Source organism: Zonotrichia albicollis, chromosome 10 (assembly GCF_047830755.1).
Source record: "Zonotrichia albicollis isolate bZonAlb1 chromosome 10, bZonAlb1.hap1, whole genome shotgun sequence".
NCBI lineage: Eukaryota > Metazoa > Chordata > Aves > Passeriformes > Passerellidae > Zonotrichia > Zonotrichia albicollis.
The window spans coordinates 26017991-26033560 of NC_133828.1; the positions used below are offsets into that span (position 1 = coordinate 26017991).

Sequence of the window (15570 nt, forward strand, 5' to 3'; positions counted from 1 at the left end):
ATGGCAAAAGGCTCTGTAAACCTGAGCAAGGCACCTTTCTGCAGGGCAAAGGAAGAGGTGAGATGTTTTTGGAAACTTTAATTAAACTTTGTGTAAGTGATGCCAGAAGGCTACCTGAATTGAATGCTGTTCTCTGTATCTTTTACTATGCTTTCCAAAGATACTGTAAAAATATTTTAATTATCTTATTTTCATCTCTAATTTCCAACCTACCTTCAACATTGTTTCCAAAGTAACAGGCCCAAGCACACTCCTAGCATACTTCTGGAAGTTGTAGGAATAATTTGGCAAAATTAAAAATGACAACTTTGACACTTGGGGTGAAGTGGAGAGGATTGAACACAAGCACCTCTGACTCTGTATTGTTATTGGGCAGTAGTAAAAATACGCTTCTGTGAAGTGGGAAGATACATGGGACTATTTCTACCTCACTAGTGTTGATGCACTGAATCAGATTGAATCAGATTATACAATTGCAAAGGCAGCATAAAGGAGAAAAATCAATATAGAGTATTCTGAAAGCACACAAAATCTCGTTTATGCTATTGTGCTGCTGAAAGCAACTCAAACACTTTTTGCATAGTGCTTGTGTAAACATTTTGAGCCTGTGTGAGTGTGCCCTTCCCTGGATTTTAGCATGGAGCAAAAATTCACAGCCTTTTTTTTTCTTCTTCTCTGGAGACTCAAAGAAAAAGCCTTAGCTTGGTTTGAGGTGGCTCTGTTTTCACCCACCAGATTTATTTTGCCAATTAGAATCACGGTGAGAGCCACTATGAGATGGTGCTGAAGAGAGTGTTCAGTGAAAAATGCTTCACCTATTTGTTTCAATTCTCCCAGCAGGTGTTTAGTTGTAAAACAGTAATTTAACATATAGAGTAACCTAGAATCTCTGCCAGACGCTTATTCACCTATGCTGTTGGCTTAAATGAAAATACAGATGACTGGACCAAACTTGATGTTTATAATGTCATTAGTCATGGGAATAAATGGGATTCTTCATGGTTCATTTTCCTTTAAAAATAGAAGGAAATAAAATTCAGATGAGTTAACATTGGAGGCATAGAATTTCCTGTATGTTTCTAGAAGTAATTTCTTATAAAATTTTTTATGCTTTAGAGCAACATGTGGTCTTTAAGATCCTGATTAATTTTTAAAAAAGTGTAAGCATAGCCTGTTTCATGTGGTTTTAAGCATAACCCCATGCTCTACAATTTTTTCAAAATACTTCCTCAAGTTTTCCAGCCTGCTTTAAGCCATTTTTCAAACATTTTTTTTAATCTCTGCTCTGCAGTTGGACTTTTTTTTCAGATTAATTCCTTGATTTGCAAGATGTCTTAATGTCAGGTTCCCACTTGAAGCAAGTAGTGCAGAATTTATGGCAGTAGCACTCAGAGCACACTTGACTAACAGCCAATGTCTCATACACTTCCCTGTGTTGTGCTGGGATGAACAGAAGCAGTGAGAACCAAACCTTCACGGCCTCAGCAGCTTCAGCTCAGGTACCAAGGAAAAGTTACTTGGCAACAGCTCACAAATGGGGAAAAGCTTTTGCAAAGTAAAATGAGAAGCATGTGTGCCTTAAGGAGTGTGCTTCTTTGTCTTTCAGCAATTCTTTCTTCATTTCTCATCTGCTTCAAATATATTTTTTATATTCAGGTTTTGCTGTCTGACAAATTCTGTTCAATAACTGGTAGAAAGTGTAGATCTGCAGCAAATGTCTCAGGTTTTTACACTTATGGCTGTGTAAGGTTTTCCCTATTTTCCCTCTCCCTGATTCTACTTCATATTTTGGCATTCAAATGCCTCATCTTTTTGATATACAATATATTTCCATGGTGCATTTGTGTGTTTGTGCACTTTGTGAAATTTCAGTTCAGCTGTGCTACAATATGCATGCTGTGTATATTGTAGAGTGAGAATCTATTGTCCTGCCTTTGTCATTTGATCTTGATTTCATTCCTTTCCAAGATAGTGTAACTTCCATGTTTTGACCTTCCACCCCCTTTCAACATTTCTCCAGAGAACTGATCAATACCTGCTGCTTTCCCTTTATTCAGATGATGGATAGTTTTGGATAATTCTGTAATCTTTTCTCTCCTGTTCGCCATCAGATTCTCCAAGCACTGACCTTCATACAGGAATTCTTCAATGGCATTCAGGAGCCGTGCCTCTTTCCAAATGTTAGAGAAAGCTTAGTGAGCTTCTCTTGTTATTTATTTAGATTTCCTGAAATAGAGGAAGCAAAACATAATAGAAGTGAAACATTTAAGTTCTGACCTCTTGTAGGATTCCATAAAGCCTCACCAGCTGAGTGTCATTTGATCCCCTTCTCTGTTTCTGTAATCTGTACTTGACCCAGTTCTAAGCGTGATCCAGCACTTTCCAACAGGTTTGTTTCACGTGACTGAGCGTTAAAGTATTTACACTACGGTGCCTAAGGGACAAAATAAGGTATTTACTTCTCAAAGAATAAAAGTGTAGTGTTGAAGCTGCTCTCTGGTTCTCTGAAGTAACTCACACAGGGCTAGAGATAAGAAAAATTTTCAGAGGAATTTTTCATAATCCTGCAGAAAGCCTCCCCCTTTTAAGTCTGAAGATTCAAGAAGAAAAGCAGATCTGTTCTTGCCACATAGTAAGGCAGACACATGACTAAAATGGAGGGTAGAATACACTTGTGCTTAAAGTTAGGGCCAACAGAGCACTATTTTGAACTGAAGGAAGGAGAAATAATGAGCAATTCCTATTTTGTAAGGAAGTGGGCACTGACCAGATGATGGTAAATCTGAATGCAGTGGTATCCAGCTTCCAGCAGAGAGGCAGCTGGAATTGCCTAGGCACAAGGTGGTAACCAGGAGGAACTGGCAAACCCGAAAAAAGATTTTAAATGAGCACCAAACCTCCACAATAACTTTGAGATTACTCCCTATAACATGATTTTGAATTGCCTTTTACAGTGTCTTGTGGGTTTGTTTGGCTTTTTTCCTTTCAGATCTAAGTAATATGCATTAATTTTTAGATCCATCCCTTTCTGTTTTTTCTCCTTATTCTGAGGTTTGTGTATATTTGTATCCAGCTGTGTACATGCTTGGGTGCATCATGGATTGGTCTGTAGAGCAGAGTCATGAAGTATTTATGACTAGATCTTAGTCTCAGATGGATAAAATTGCACCAATATCTCATGATGAACACAAACCAGACTGATAACATGTCATAAATATGGCTGAATTTTGACTTCAAATAATTGAACTGACAATACACAATAGTACCAGACTCAGTAAGACCTGCAGAAACTATCTTGATTTTAAAAGGGCTTTGCCAGCATAACTTCTTAACTGTCATATTAGAAAGCAGCAAAAAAACCCCAAAATGCAAATTTCTGGTGGAGCATGTGTGCTAATTTTTAGCACATTGTCCCTTTCTACTTTTCTTTCAATGTTCTCTTTTTAAAAGTATGGGCTCCTCTGTTCTCTGGTAGCATTTAGGAAGGACTTACTTTGAAGGACCTCTTGAGAAGGCAGTAATTGATTTTATATAAAGCCACATAGGTACTTATGTATGCACACACATGCTTTTACACCTGTGATTTCCCATGTGCTTTATTAAATTTTCAGGCTGAAGGAAATGTTTTGTGGAGCAAAACACAATACTGATATTTCAGCTTCTTAAGCTGAATTTTTAAAATATAATATCTTGATTTAATTTTTGTTTTTAATAGAAACCCTAACAGTTTCATTTCTAAATTGCATTGAGTAAGAAAATGTGGTTTTCTTTCAGATAAAATCATGTGAAATCAAGGTAATCTTCTGAAAGATCTATTGGATATTGGTGGGGAAGAAACTCACAGCACAGCCAAAAGAATCTCCTGATTGAGTTTTAAAGTAGAAAAAATTCCCAGTCCTGGTGAACTGCACAACCATTGACTGATCCATGTGGTGTCTCAGAGCCTCGGGTGCTGTCTTGAGAAGGTAGAGTTACATGATTCACCTTAAGTCACTTCTTTCACATGTCAATGTGATTTCTCATTCTCCAGTATTGTGTTATTTTGAACAATATTATTTTGTGTTATTTCAAGCTATCTCTTAGTAAGAGCTTCAACCAAAAGCTACACAGTTTGCTACTATGAATAGTTGCATAGAATGCTACTAAATATAATGCAGATCAGCAATGAAAAACAATTTGTTAAATATATTCCTAGGTTAAGAGGACATCCCTTAGATTTGCTCAATTTTTTTTTTTTTTTTGCTTAGTCCTTCTGAAAGGTGCCAGACTAAGAATAGAGAGTAAGGCCAAAATTACACATTAAGTACAGTGTAGGAATGAAGTGATCCGATGCTGCTGTTTGAACACACCCAGTGTGGGAAGTCTTACACCTTTATTAGATTTTGTGATACTCAGATTTGTGATGGCTGTCATCTAGGTTCTTCTTAAAACCTTAATTCTTAAAATCTAGGAATTGCTTTGAAAATTTGGCTTTTTCTCATTTTCTCTTGTTTCTTCTTCCTTTTTGTTTTTCTAGCTTGTTTTTTCCTATGCAATAACTTCTCTACTTCCATGGCTAGAGAAAAGCTTCAAAACATGTTCTGAATCAGTTAAAAAAAATAAATCTGTCTTCATTACTTTAAAGCCCATTGAGTTTTTCAGTGGAACATCAAACATATATAGTTATTGGCAGAATTTTCTGTCTCTTCTTCTGTAAGAACTAATTTATCCCAATGCCAGCACCAGCCTCCCTCCTCAGATGGCCGTGAGTCCTCATGAGCTCAGGGAGCAGCAGAGAAAGGAGCATTCTGGAGGGCATGGCATGACAAGGGGAAAAAGATGTTTGGGGCCTCTGGCTGCTGCTGTAGAACATTCTTCTGCCTGATCTCATTAGATCTCTGCCCCAAAATGAGCACCAGATTTAACTGATCTGGAGAGTGTAGTTGGCTGAGATGTCATGAGAACAAATTCTTGCTTCCAGTGCACCAGGAATGGTTGTCTGAACTCAGAGGTCAAGGCTGTGTTGCCAATATGAAGACTGACTAAATTTGACTGACCGACATCCAGGCAGGCATGGATTGAATTTAACCATGGAAAAAGGATGTGAATTCCAGAGCAAAAATTCTTCACATTTTATATCTGTTTAAGAATAAATACACATGCATTGATGTACATTAATGAAAAAGGTGCCAGGGGGTTTGGGATTTTTTTTTCCTCTGACTTTGTAGTATAAATTTTATGTTCACTGGCAAATGGCATGTTGTTTTTAAGGGATGGCTTCATGTCAATGCTAAAGGCTGCAGCTATGATTGCCAGAGGCATGAAATGCCCATTAAAGATGGCTGTTTTTACTAGCACTATGGGATTCCTAGGTACAGCGAATTTAGCCATGGAAAAAAAAAGGGGGAGGGATTTTAGCAGAAATGTGCAGTTTTTTCTAGATTCAGTTTATCAATGCCAGTCAAAGTATCATTGTCTTTATCTGTGTAGGTGATTACTTTCAAGATGGAAAATGGGCATTTCCACATAGCTTGAAAGCTGTGATCCTTGAAAACCCATCTTTATTCTCTGTCAAGGATGACTGGAGTAGATTACACTGGAGTATTAAAAATACTAAACCACAAAAACCTTGAACCATTGCCACAACTAAGCTACCATTACAATAGTAATTTTTAAAAAAATCTAGAATAGGCAGTAAGTGTGAACTTTCTTTTTTAAATAAGCTATCACTTTATCGCTATAAGATAACTTAATTAATCCTTGCAATCTACATTTATTAGTAATATTAATGTAAAAAAAAAGATCAATTATATTTAAATGATAGAGCCAAATATTGTGTCAGTGGTATGAAGCAAAATTGGGACTATTGCTCATTTCTTGAAGAGTGACATATTTCATGAAAGCTGCTTTTCCAGGTTATGAAACCCCGCAGGGCCTTTCTGATAACAAGCTACAACTTTCAGGAAAATTACATAATGCAATACCAAGTTTCTGTATTTCACATGGTTCTGTACACATTATGTGTGATTTTGTTCCCCTGCTCAGAAAAGTTCTTTGAGTTAGATCCCACTTCTCTGCATACTAATGTAAATTGTAAAAAAACCCCAAGGAAATTAACAGTTAAGCCATTCAGCTATTCACCTACACTCCACTCACTTAGTTACCTCCATTCTGTTACTTCCCACACATACATCTCCATCCTCCACTTGAACAACCCACAATTATCTCCATAATAAACCACTGTGTTTATAATAATGGTGCTGGGAGCATCATCTATCAGTTTAAGGCAAACTTACCATTGTATGGCCATGTTTTCAGTTATTCATATGAATGAGTTTCAGATACCTAATAGAATTTCAGGTACTTATAACCTTTATCAGAATGATTTTTTCCTGAGTGCATATCTCAGTCTAAAATTTTGGGAAAACTGCAGCCAAAAAAGCCATTTACAACAGAAATGCTGAGGCAAGGTGATGAAGATTTGCTCAAGATAATATATACTGGTGACTTTTTTTTAGCACGTAAGAATCCTAATTATTTGGGCAAGAGTCTGAATTGTTCAAGAAAACAAATTTTTATGAAATCTGTGGAATTCTACAAACTTTATATAGGTTTGAACCATTAGCTGTGTATAGTTGGATCAGACTTTGCAACTCTGCCTGAAATGAGAAAGGCTCACTCTGAAGTTGTAGGTGATGGACCAGAACTTTTCATTTTCATTCAGGAACTTTCAGCTGATGTGAGCTATGCAATGCCTGCATCTGGGCCTTAGAAACCAATAATCTATGCTTTTCCTATTGTCCTCTCTCTTGCTCATTATTTTTTGCAGTTTTTAGGAGCCACAAAGCTCAGGTTATCAGCCACAGCTCCTCCACTGAGTTGCAAAACAGGGCACAGACAAACTGCATTTCCCTGTAGAACAGTGACACCAGTGAGGAAGCTCCTGTTGTGCTGCTGAGTGTTGCCCTGACACGTGAACCGTCAGGCTCTTGCTGCGGTTTCTGAAGGCAAAGGGAAGATCTGAGGAGGGATTTAAAAAGGCAGAACGTGAAGGCTTTGCAGATACTGATAGACAATTCCTTCCCCACAAGTGAGGGGCAACAGAGGAAAGAGCATGACTGGGCTTGTTTTGAAAGCCTTGCAGTCAGAGGAAGGTACCTTGGCTCATAGACTAATTGGAAGTGAGCGCTGACCTTTGATATTGAACATGAGAGGGTCAGTGGTGAGCAGAGAGGCCACAAAGGGCTTTGGAAGTCAAGACAAGTCATTTGTGTCTAATTCAAGAAGGCTACAGAGAGCCAGTTCTAGGGAGTGGCAAGGGAAGGAGATTTGTGTCGAGCTTTAGAGAGAAAGGGCTGAGACTGGAGGCGGGAGAGGGAGTTGGGAGAGCAAGGGAAGTGACTGGACAATCTGAGATCAGCAATAGCATTGGAAGGGGGAGGGAGGACGGGACGTTTGAACCTTCCTATGAATGAAAGCTTGACAGAAATGGCAGCAGTTTCTGAATTATTATAATATATTCCAAAGACATGCCAATTCAGGAGTTCACAATGCAGCTGTTGTTTCTGAGGGAATGAGAAATTATTTTACAATTTATGCAAAGGACGATTAAAAAGGTGGCAGACGAAGAAAAAAATGTCTGCATAAAAAGGAAAGTTAATTGCTTCATAAAATGACTCACTGAGTGGTTCGAAATCTTCTCATGCATAAACAGCAAAGTTTTACTGTTTGGGTTTTGTTATTTGGTTCCTTCATCTACAGAAAGAGTAATTTTTGCAGGCCAGTATCTCTAGAAATAGTGGTAGTTACATAATTTGATGTTATGAAACAAAGCTGATACCTCGTAGCTTAAGCTTCCTGGAATTGGAAAACTATAGGAACTGAAAAAAATGGTTTTATTTCTGTTTGCTGAATTTACCCATGGAAATTTGTTCAAAGTGCTCCTTATGTGCCTAACCTTCACCTTTCTTCTGGGACTATCAAGGACTTAACTTCAACTGAGCACGAATCTCTTGTCACCAAAAAAAAAAAAAAATTCAAGGTTATAGCCCTTGTAAATTACCAAGACAAAGTAATAAGTGCAATTGGCACTGGACTTCTGGTGAGCTTAAATGCTGTTCTAATAAATAGCCACTATAATAATTGAAAGTTCTTTGTAACGTTTTCTGTCATTTGATTCTATTTCTCATATGAGCGCACATGAAGAAACTCTGAAAATGCTTGTTGATACCTTTAAATCATGCCTGTGACTAGCAGTGTTCTGTACAATCCTGAGTCTTTTGTGATCCCATACTTTGTGTCTCATACTGTTCTACAACAGGTTTGTTTGGATGGTGTTTCTAAAGTCCAGTGAAACATGGGCTCTGTTCTGATGAGTGATATTCAGACGTGGAGCCAAGATGATGCTGGCTTTGTTGTAGCAGTCTAATTGTTCATTTTAGCATGGAGACTGATTTCAAACCAATGTTCTGCAGAGAACCCATCACCAACAGAATTTGCAGGGATGCCTTTTATGCATGTAGGAGGCTAGTAAGAAATCACAGACCTGTTGTTTCAAAAGCAGCAGCTGGATTTTGTAGTTAGGCCAGTGTGTATAAACAAATTGTAGATATCAGTTCTTTGAGAGGCATTTTGTGGGAGCTGTCTGCTCACTCTCCTCTTATTTTGTGCTCTTAGCTGGTTTTCATGGTGCTGAAAGATGTTTCCGGTGATACCCTAATTTTTACAAAAAAATACATTTTTCATGACTCATTAAAAAAAAAAAGCTCCCTCTCAAGAATCTTCCTTCTTTAAAAAGGTTGTAATGAATCAGAAGGTGGGTTAAATTGATGATGGTAGAAGCATTTAGTACACAATGTCCTTCTCTCTGGTGACTTATGAATTGACATTATAAAATAAGATGTCCCCAAAGGTGTCTATATCCCAGTTAGCAAGGAGAACATACTCTGCTATATAAAGTGAAGGGATCTCATATTAAAGGGCTAATGCTTGGAACATCTGAGAGCTCTTTAATGTTATTTACTCAGTGTTGGCTTGAAGCCAGTGACAGAAACCCTTTAAATACAACCGTGAAGAACTGGGCCCTGAGAGACGTTGTAATAACAAATTACCTCTCTCTTTCCTCCTCAGTTATCTCCACTTGTGAGATGGGAATAGCCTGTTTGTCAGAGCACAGTTGTGAAATGTAATTCATTAATGCCTGTGAAATGCTTTGAGATCACTGGATGGAAGTCTCTGTCTGAGTGTCAGGTATTATTAGCTCTCAAATGAAATCTATTTTATATTGCTGCATCAGAAACTGCTAGGACACTCTTGTTCCATATAAATAATGAGCAGTACATGAGTGACCTTTTGTTTGGCTTAATAGGTCCACAGGGCAGAAGGAAAGGTGTGTGCTAGCACAGGGACATTAGGGAGTGCTGGTAACACACTGAGCCAAGTCACTCATTCCAGATATATTTTGATTTGGGAATTCAAAGGAGCAGGAAAGAAAGAAAGAAAGTCAGAAAAAAAGAGAAAAACAAGATGATGTTGATTGAGGCAGGAGGTAGGAGTGAGGTGGGAGGGAAGGAGGAAGGCAGGTAGAGCAGAGCAGATAATCTGAAAAAAAAAGATGAACAGGAAAAGCAGAAAAAGTTGCAAAAAGTGACTTTTCAATTACAATGAAGAGGCAGTTGGATGTTTATTGCAAAAAACCACAACTTAGAAAAACAAGGCTGTAATGCCATCTTGGGGTTTCTGGTGACATCTCAATCCAGCAGAGCTCTGCTCATTTGGTTTGTGAATGTCAACAGAAACCCCTTGATGCTATTGAGGCTCACAGTTGCCTCTTATTGATTCTGTATTATTTCAACAGTGGAAAAATAACACCTTTATTTTCACAGCCAAAGTATCTCACACTGTGATAGAAATGTACATGAGCTTATTGAATCTCATCTCTGTTCATTTCTATCTAGCTTCCAACACCTAGGTAGTGTTATCACTGTGGGTTAGAGAGATATGTGTTCTTTTATGGCTATCAAGTGAAAGACTATTTATCAAATATACTGTAGTCCAAGTCTTTATTAGGCTAAGTGATATAAAGTGTCTAGCTGTCTTCTGCTGTTTATTTTAAACTCACCGTCATTACAAATATTACCCCAAACAAGCCTCTTATTGATTCTTCTGATGTGTTGTATACATCTTCCTCATTTTTTACAGACAGGATAATCAAACTGGAATAAAACCTATTTTGTGAACTGAGTGAGAATATGCACGGGTTAGTAATGAGTTTGTATAAAATGTGTTGGAGCTTTGAGCCCAGCTCTGTAATATGTGATAAGTCTTTCAATTTTGCTGAAAGAGAAGCAATTCAAAGGTGGCATCCCTGAGCATGTTGTCTCTTGATTACCAAAGAGTTCAGGTAAATAGGTGTGTTGGGTGGGGTGGAGCTGGAGTTCATTTTCCCCACAGTGCTGTGCTTTGTGTCTGCAGAGGTGCCGGTAACACACAGCTGTGGCTGCTGCTGATCAGGGCTCACACAGCAGCAAAGCTGCCTCTCCAGGGCTCCCCCCAGCCAGGAACCTGGGTGTGGGCAAGATCCAGGCAGGGGCTTTAGCCAGGACAGCTGAGCCAAACTGACCAAAGGGGTATTCCACAGTGTGTGATGTCTGCTCAGGTATAACAGCTAAGGAGGGAGTTAGGGTGGGCATGAGGTGAGCGTGTGTTATCATGAGGTTTGTCATCATGAGGTTTGTCTTCCAGGGCAATTGCTACACGTACTGAAGCCCTTCTTCCTGGGAAATGGATGGACATTGCCTGCTGATGGGAAGTAGAGAATAAACCTTTTGTTTTAATTTGCTTCCCCATGTGCTTTGCTTTTGTTTTACTAATCTGTCTTTATCCTGACCCATGAGTTCTCTTCCATCCTATTTTGTCCCTGCCTGTCATGCTGAGGAGAGGAGAGATAGAGCAGCTTGGTGGGTGCCTGGCATCCAGCCAGGGTGAACCCCCCACAATAGGAAACAAATCCATTGTAAAGCATACAGCCTGAACTATACTATCCTGGGCATGAGTCACAAAAATTCCATTAATTAATTGGAATTGAATAAATTTACTGTCTGTGTTGCCAGTGGAAAAGACTAACAGTTAAGTTCTAGAAAACTGAAATGTTATTCTGCATATAATGTTTGTAAAAGAGACACTCTTATCATTGAAAAATATTCACAACTTTTAAGTAGAAATTTTTTCTTTAGAAATGGCAAAATCCTCAATTTACCTCTATAAGGTAAACTGATACTCCAGTAATTGAACTGAAATTTTTTTATGCCTCAGGAAATAATTTTATCAGTTCACATACACTTAAACCTCCTGCAAAAATTATCTGCCTAACTAGCCTAAACTAAAATCCCTTTAGTATTGAGAATTGTACAACCTTTTTATCCAGGTTAGACATGTGCTTTTCTGTCCTTACAGCTAGGAAAACTTTGCCCAGTTTTTTTTTTCATGGCTTCAGACTAAAATGGTTCTCTCTTGTTCTGCTGGTTGAAGACATGTAGGAAGCTGATCACCAGTCTCACTATAACATCTTTCTGCATAAGTGAAAATGTCATCATATTCTTTTCCAAACATTATTACCAATCTTTCCCCATTGGTCATGTTTTCTAAATTGCTCCAATATTTTGTTGCTCTTCCATGGATTTTCTCTGTTGTTAATTTAACTTGTGAACAGTGATGCCAAAAACCAGCCATCAGTTCTCTTGCTGAGACCTTGTACGTACTGCGTAGATGACCTCTGTTACACTACTCAGATCCTGCTGCTAAGACATCCCAGAATGGTGCTTTATGTTTTCCCCAGGTTCATCTCAGTGTTGGCCACGCTGCCTTTGACCTTCTCCACCCTGCAGTGCTGCTGTCCATGAGGTTTTCTTTTTTGTGCTTGTATATTTGATATGTGCTACCTAAGCACAAAACATATTTTTCATATTAAACATAAAAAAACTCCTTCAACTGAGTGAGAATTTTGAATACAGAGGCACGACATGTTCTGGCTGAGGATATAGATCTGTTTCAGTGAATTGCCTTGAGACCCTCAGGGCAATAGAGGGTCTCTTAGAGACTAGAGTGAGTATTATCAGTCTTAAGTAAGTGAATATTGTTTCACATTTGGGTGGAAAAAACCAACAAATCAACAACATGATTTCAGAATTTTTAAATTATGCTTTATTTTCTTTTTCCTTTTTTTTTTTTTTTCCTTAGCAATGAGCACTTTATTCTGTCTTTAATTACCAAAACTTTATTGAAAACATCAAGAGTTACATGAAGATACACTTGACCTGGAGTGAAGTATCAGGAGTTTTTAAACATTTAACTTATAGTGTATATTAGTATGAAACTAAGTTGAGCAGAACCCATTAATGTCACAGTGGTCGGTTACCAATGGAAATAAATAATTCATGATGAAGGGAATTAGTCTAATTAGCAGGCAGTTTGAGTCCTTTGATAAAACCCAGCTCTAATTCCGTGAAGGGCAGGAAGTGCTGTCATCAGTCAGCCCTGAAAAGATTAGCATCTATTATGAATGAGGTTAGACACCCTAGTGAAGTCATGTGTGTCCTGGAGACAAACTTAATATGTTCCAGAATGGGACACAGTTTGTCTCACCAACACATCATGATTCCTACTGGGCTATTGTATGTAATAACAAGCAAAGATCAGTGCTCTTTCCTATCATTCTCCCCTTGTCCATCATTCTGACAACTGTGCAAATACATTTTCCATGCAAAGCAGGGAATGTGCCCTGAATACTTGTAAAATTGCATGAGATGTCAAAGAAAATGTGTTACCTTTTCTCAGCAACCAAAAACCAAACAAACCAAAATACCACTGCAGAAAGAGGTATAAAAACACATCTGATGAATATCTGGGGTGTAGAGGAAGGTGTATCAGTTTGGAAGTACATTGATTCCATTTGAAAACATTATTGCCATTTGTCACAAGATGTGTCAATAAAGCTACAGATGTAGGTCTGTGTGATAGACAGGTTTTAAAATAACTGGTGATGTTATAAGGTTATAGTATTTGATGGAGGGTAATATTCTGCAAAATTGCCTTAAATTCTGGAAGTAGAGACTCAAAAAAAAAAAGAAGCTTCTGTGTGTCATGTATTTCATTTAGAAATGTTAACTGCTTCATTTGAGGAGACTAGCTGTAAGCTGTGCAAGCTTCACATTTTTGTGCTACATGCTGACGCAACATCAGCTGTGTTTCCATTTTTGCTTATGAGCCTTTTGAAATTATATGTTTCCGTTTTGCAATTTGATGCAATAATGAAGAAACTCCACATTTGTACGTTATTGTATTGCCTGTTTTTATTGTAGGAAATTAATTGCTTCTTTTATTTATGTTATTAAGGGGGGGAGAAAACAATTTTGCAGTATTTTATCATTTGCTGTAATAATTATCCTACTAGTAATACAACGGAGGACTTAGAAACAGTATATTATGTTCAAATGTCTGAACAGTACTTAATATGTTGATACTTGTGACTGGGGAATGTTGGTCTCCAAGTTATATTGAAAAAGGTAACAATAAGTGATTAATAATACCCCTGACAAGCTTAAGATTATCTATAATATAGAAATGAAGAGGAAAGGAATAAGTGTAGTCAACACAAGAAATTATTTTCATAGAAGCAGAACAGCTTAGCAACTCTGCTGTCCAAATACTAATTGACGATAAAGCACTGATATTGCAGGGAGTGCCAGAATCAAGCACTACACTAACTTCAAGTAGATTCCTAGATGACATTAAAAAATAGTGATCTTCTCTGTAGGGTTTTCTGCTCTGAGTTCCTTGAAGAAGGAAGGTACAAAAGTCATTCAATCATTATTTGTTCATTTTTGCCTTGAATTCAATGGCTAATAAGGATTTATGGGCATGAGCATTTTTGGGGTTTGATTCTTTGAACTCTTTGTGCATCTTAAAAATTACCTATAGTGTGAGTGTGCCCTGGGCTGACAAATGGGTTCATTCAGTTTACTGAAATGGATTTATTTATACTTTATATATGAAAAGGTACATACAGTAACCACCATTTTATCCCTGTGTTGGTAGGGACATGGTGCTTGGAAGCAGAAAATTTTTATGTTCTAGAAAGCTTGCAGTATTATGTACCATTTTAGGAAAGTAGCCACTTTCATGTGCCCTGAAGTCACAGAAGACAATTGGAATAAACAGGCAGAAGATTGTAAGAAAAAACAAAGTATTTTGTCAAGTCTCTTGAGGTCATTAACTGGCTGCCTAGCTTTGGCTATTGTAACAGAATACAGGAGCTTATTGTATAATTCATGGGTATATGTCATCTTCCATGGGATTCACAGATTAGCTGGTGCACTTTTTTCAGGTTCAAAATGCTGTTGAGTGTAAACACAAGAATATATTTGAACAATATTTTTTCCATAGATGCCAATAAACACCCACTCAGGTCTTACTTTGGTAGTATCCACTAGAGCAATGAATTTATTCTTCCAAAAACTCTCCTGTCTCTTTGTGTCTTGTCTAAGGAAAGCTGAAGTGACCCAATGTAGAACTTTGCCTTTCCTGTCTGTGTGATATTCTTTTCAGCAACTGTTGTTTTTCACGTATCATTCCCTTCAGGATTTGTAGGGTAGAGCACAAGGACAGGGGGAGGGTCAGTGTCCAAAGGCTGCTTCCACCCAGCTGTGCTCTGTAGCTCCGTGTCAGGCTTCCACCGGGCAATGTGTGGCCTGGGATCAGTGGGCCTGAGTCACAGCGCGGCAGAATGGTTTAAGTTGGAAGAGATCTTTAAAGATCATCTAATGCAGCTCCCCTGCAACAAGCAGGAATGTTTTCAACTGGATCAGGTCACCATGAACCCATGAGTCTGCTTTGCTTCTGCTAAATCCAGCCCTTTTGGTAAATAAGTAGTTACCCTACTCAGTATTTACCAGCTCAGTTACACAGTATGTACCCACTGAAGAAATATACATACTCCAAGTGCTACCAGACCATAAATTCTTAATCTGCTCATTTTCCTTGAAAGATGTATTTAAACAGTACCTTATTCTTATTTTCTGATTACTCGGCTTTCAGTACCAGGCAAGTGACCCTGGAAAATGGCCAGAGTTATCAGCACAGCATTTCTGATTCTTACAGTGTACTTACTTTGCTATATTCCTGTGCAATATCCATGTTCTTATCTGGGACAGATGGATTCACTGTGTCAGTAAGGAAAACTTGGGAGGTCACAGTAGTTCCCACATCGTGGGACAAAGAGGGTACATGCCTCAGACAGTCATTGATCTGCTCTTTCACATTTTACTGAAAAGATGAATTCTGTAAGACTTAAATATTTTAAAAACCAGAAAGCTGGTGAAAGAAGATTTCTTTACAGAGACACTCTATCTCAGCAGCTGTCTCACCTGTCCCCTCATCAAGACATCCTTATGGGATATCATCCATTAATCAATTCCTTTCCTTTCTGCTATTTTGTTACCGGTGTTTACGTGTCATCCTGTGTCTCTATTGTCCTTTTTGTTCTCACACCTTCCCACAACAGCAATACAGCAAGATACTGAAGCAAAGGACACA

The 15570-nt window shown here is 38.1% G+C and overlaps 1 long non-coding RNA gene across 1 annotated transcript in view; it reads left to right on the forward strand.

Moving 5' to 3' along the window:
• Positions 1-15570, forward strand: part of LOC113458888 (uncharacterized) — a 29183-nt gene that overhangs the window by 10097 nt on the left and 3516 nt on the right. Inside the window, exon 3 of the long non-coding RNA XR_003379611.2 lies at positions 3775-3965. This is a non-coding gene — a long non-coding RNA (uncharacterized LOC113458888). The remainder of the gene's footprint in view (positions 1-3774; positions 3966-15570) is intronic.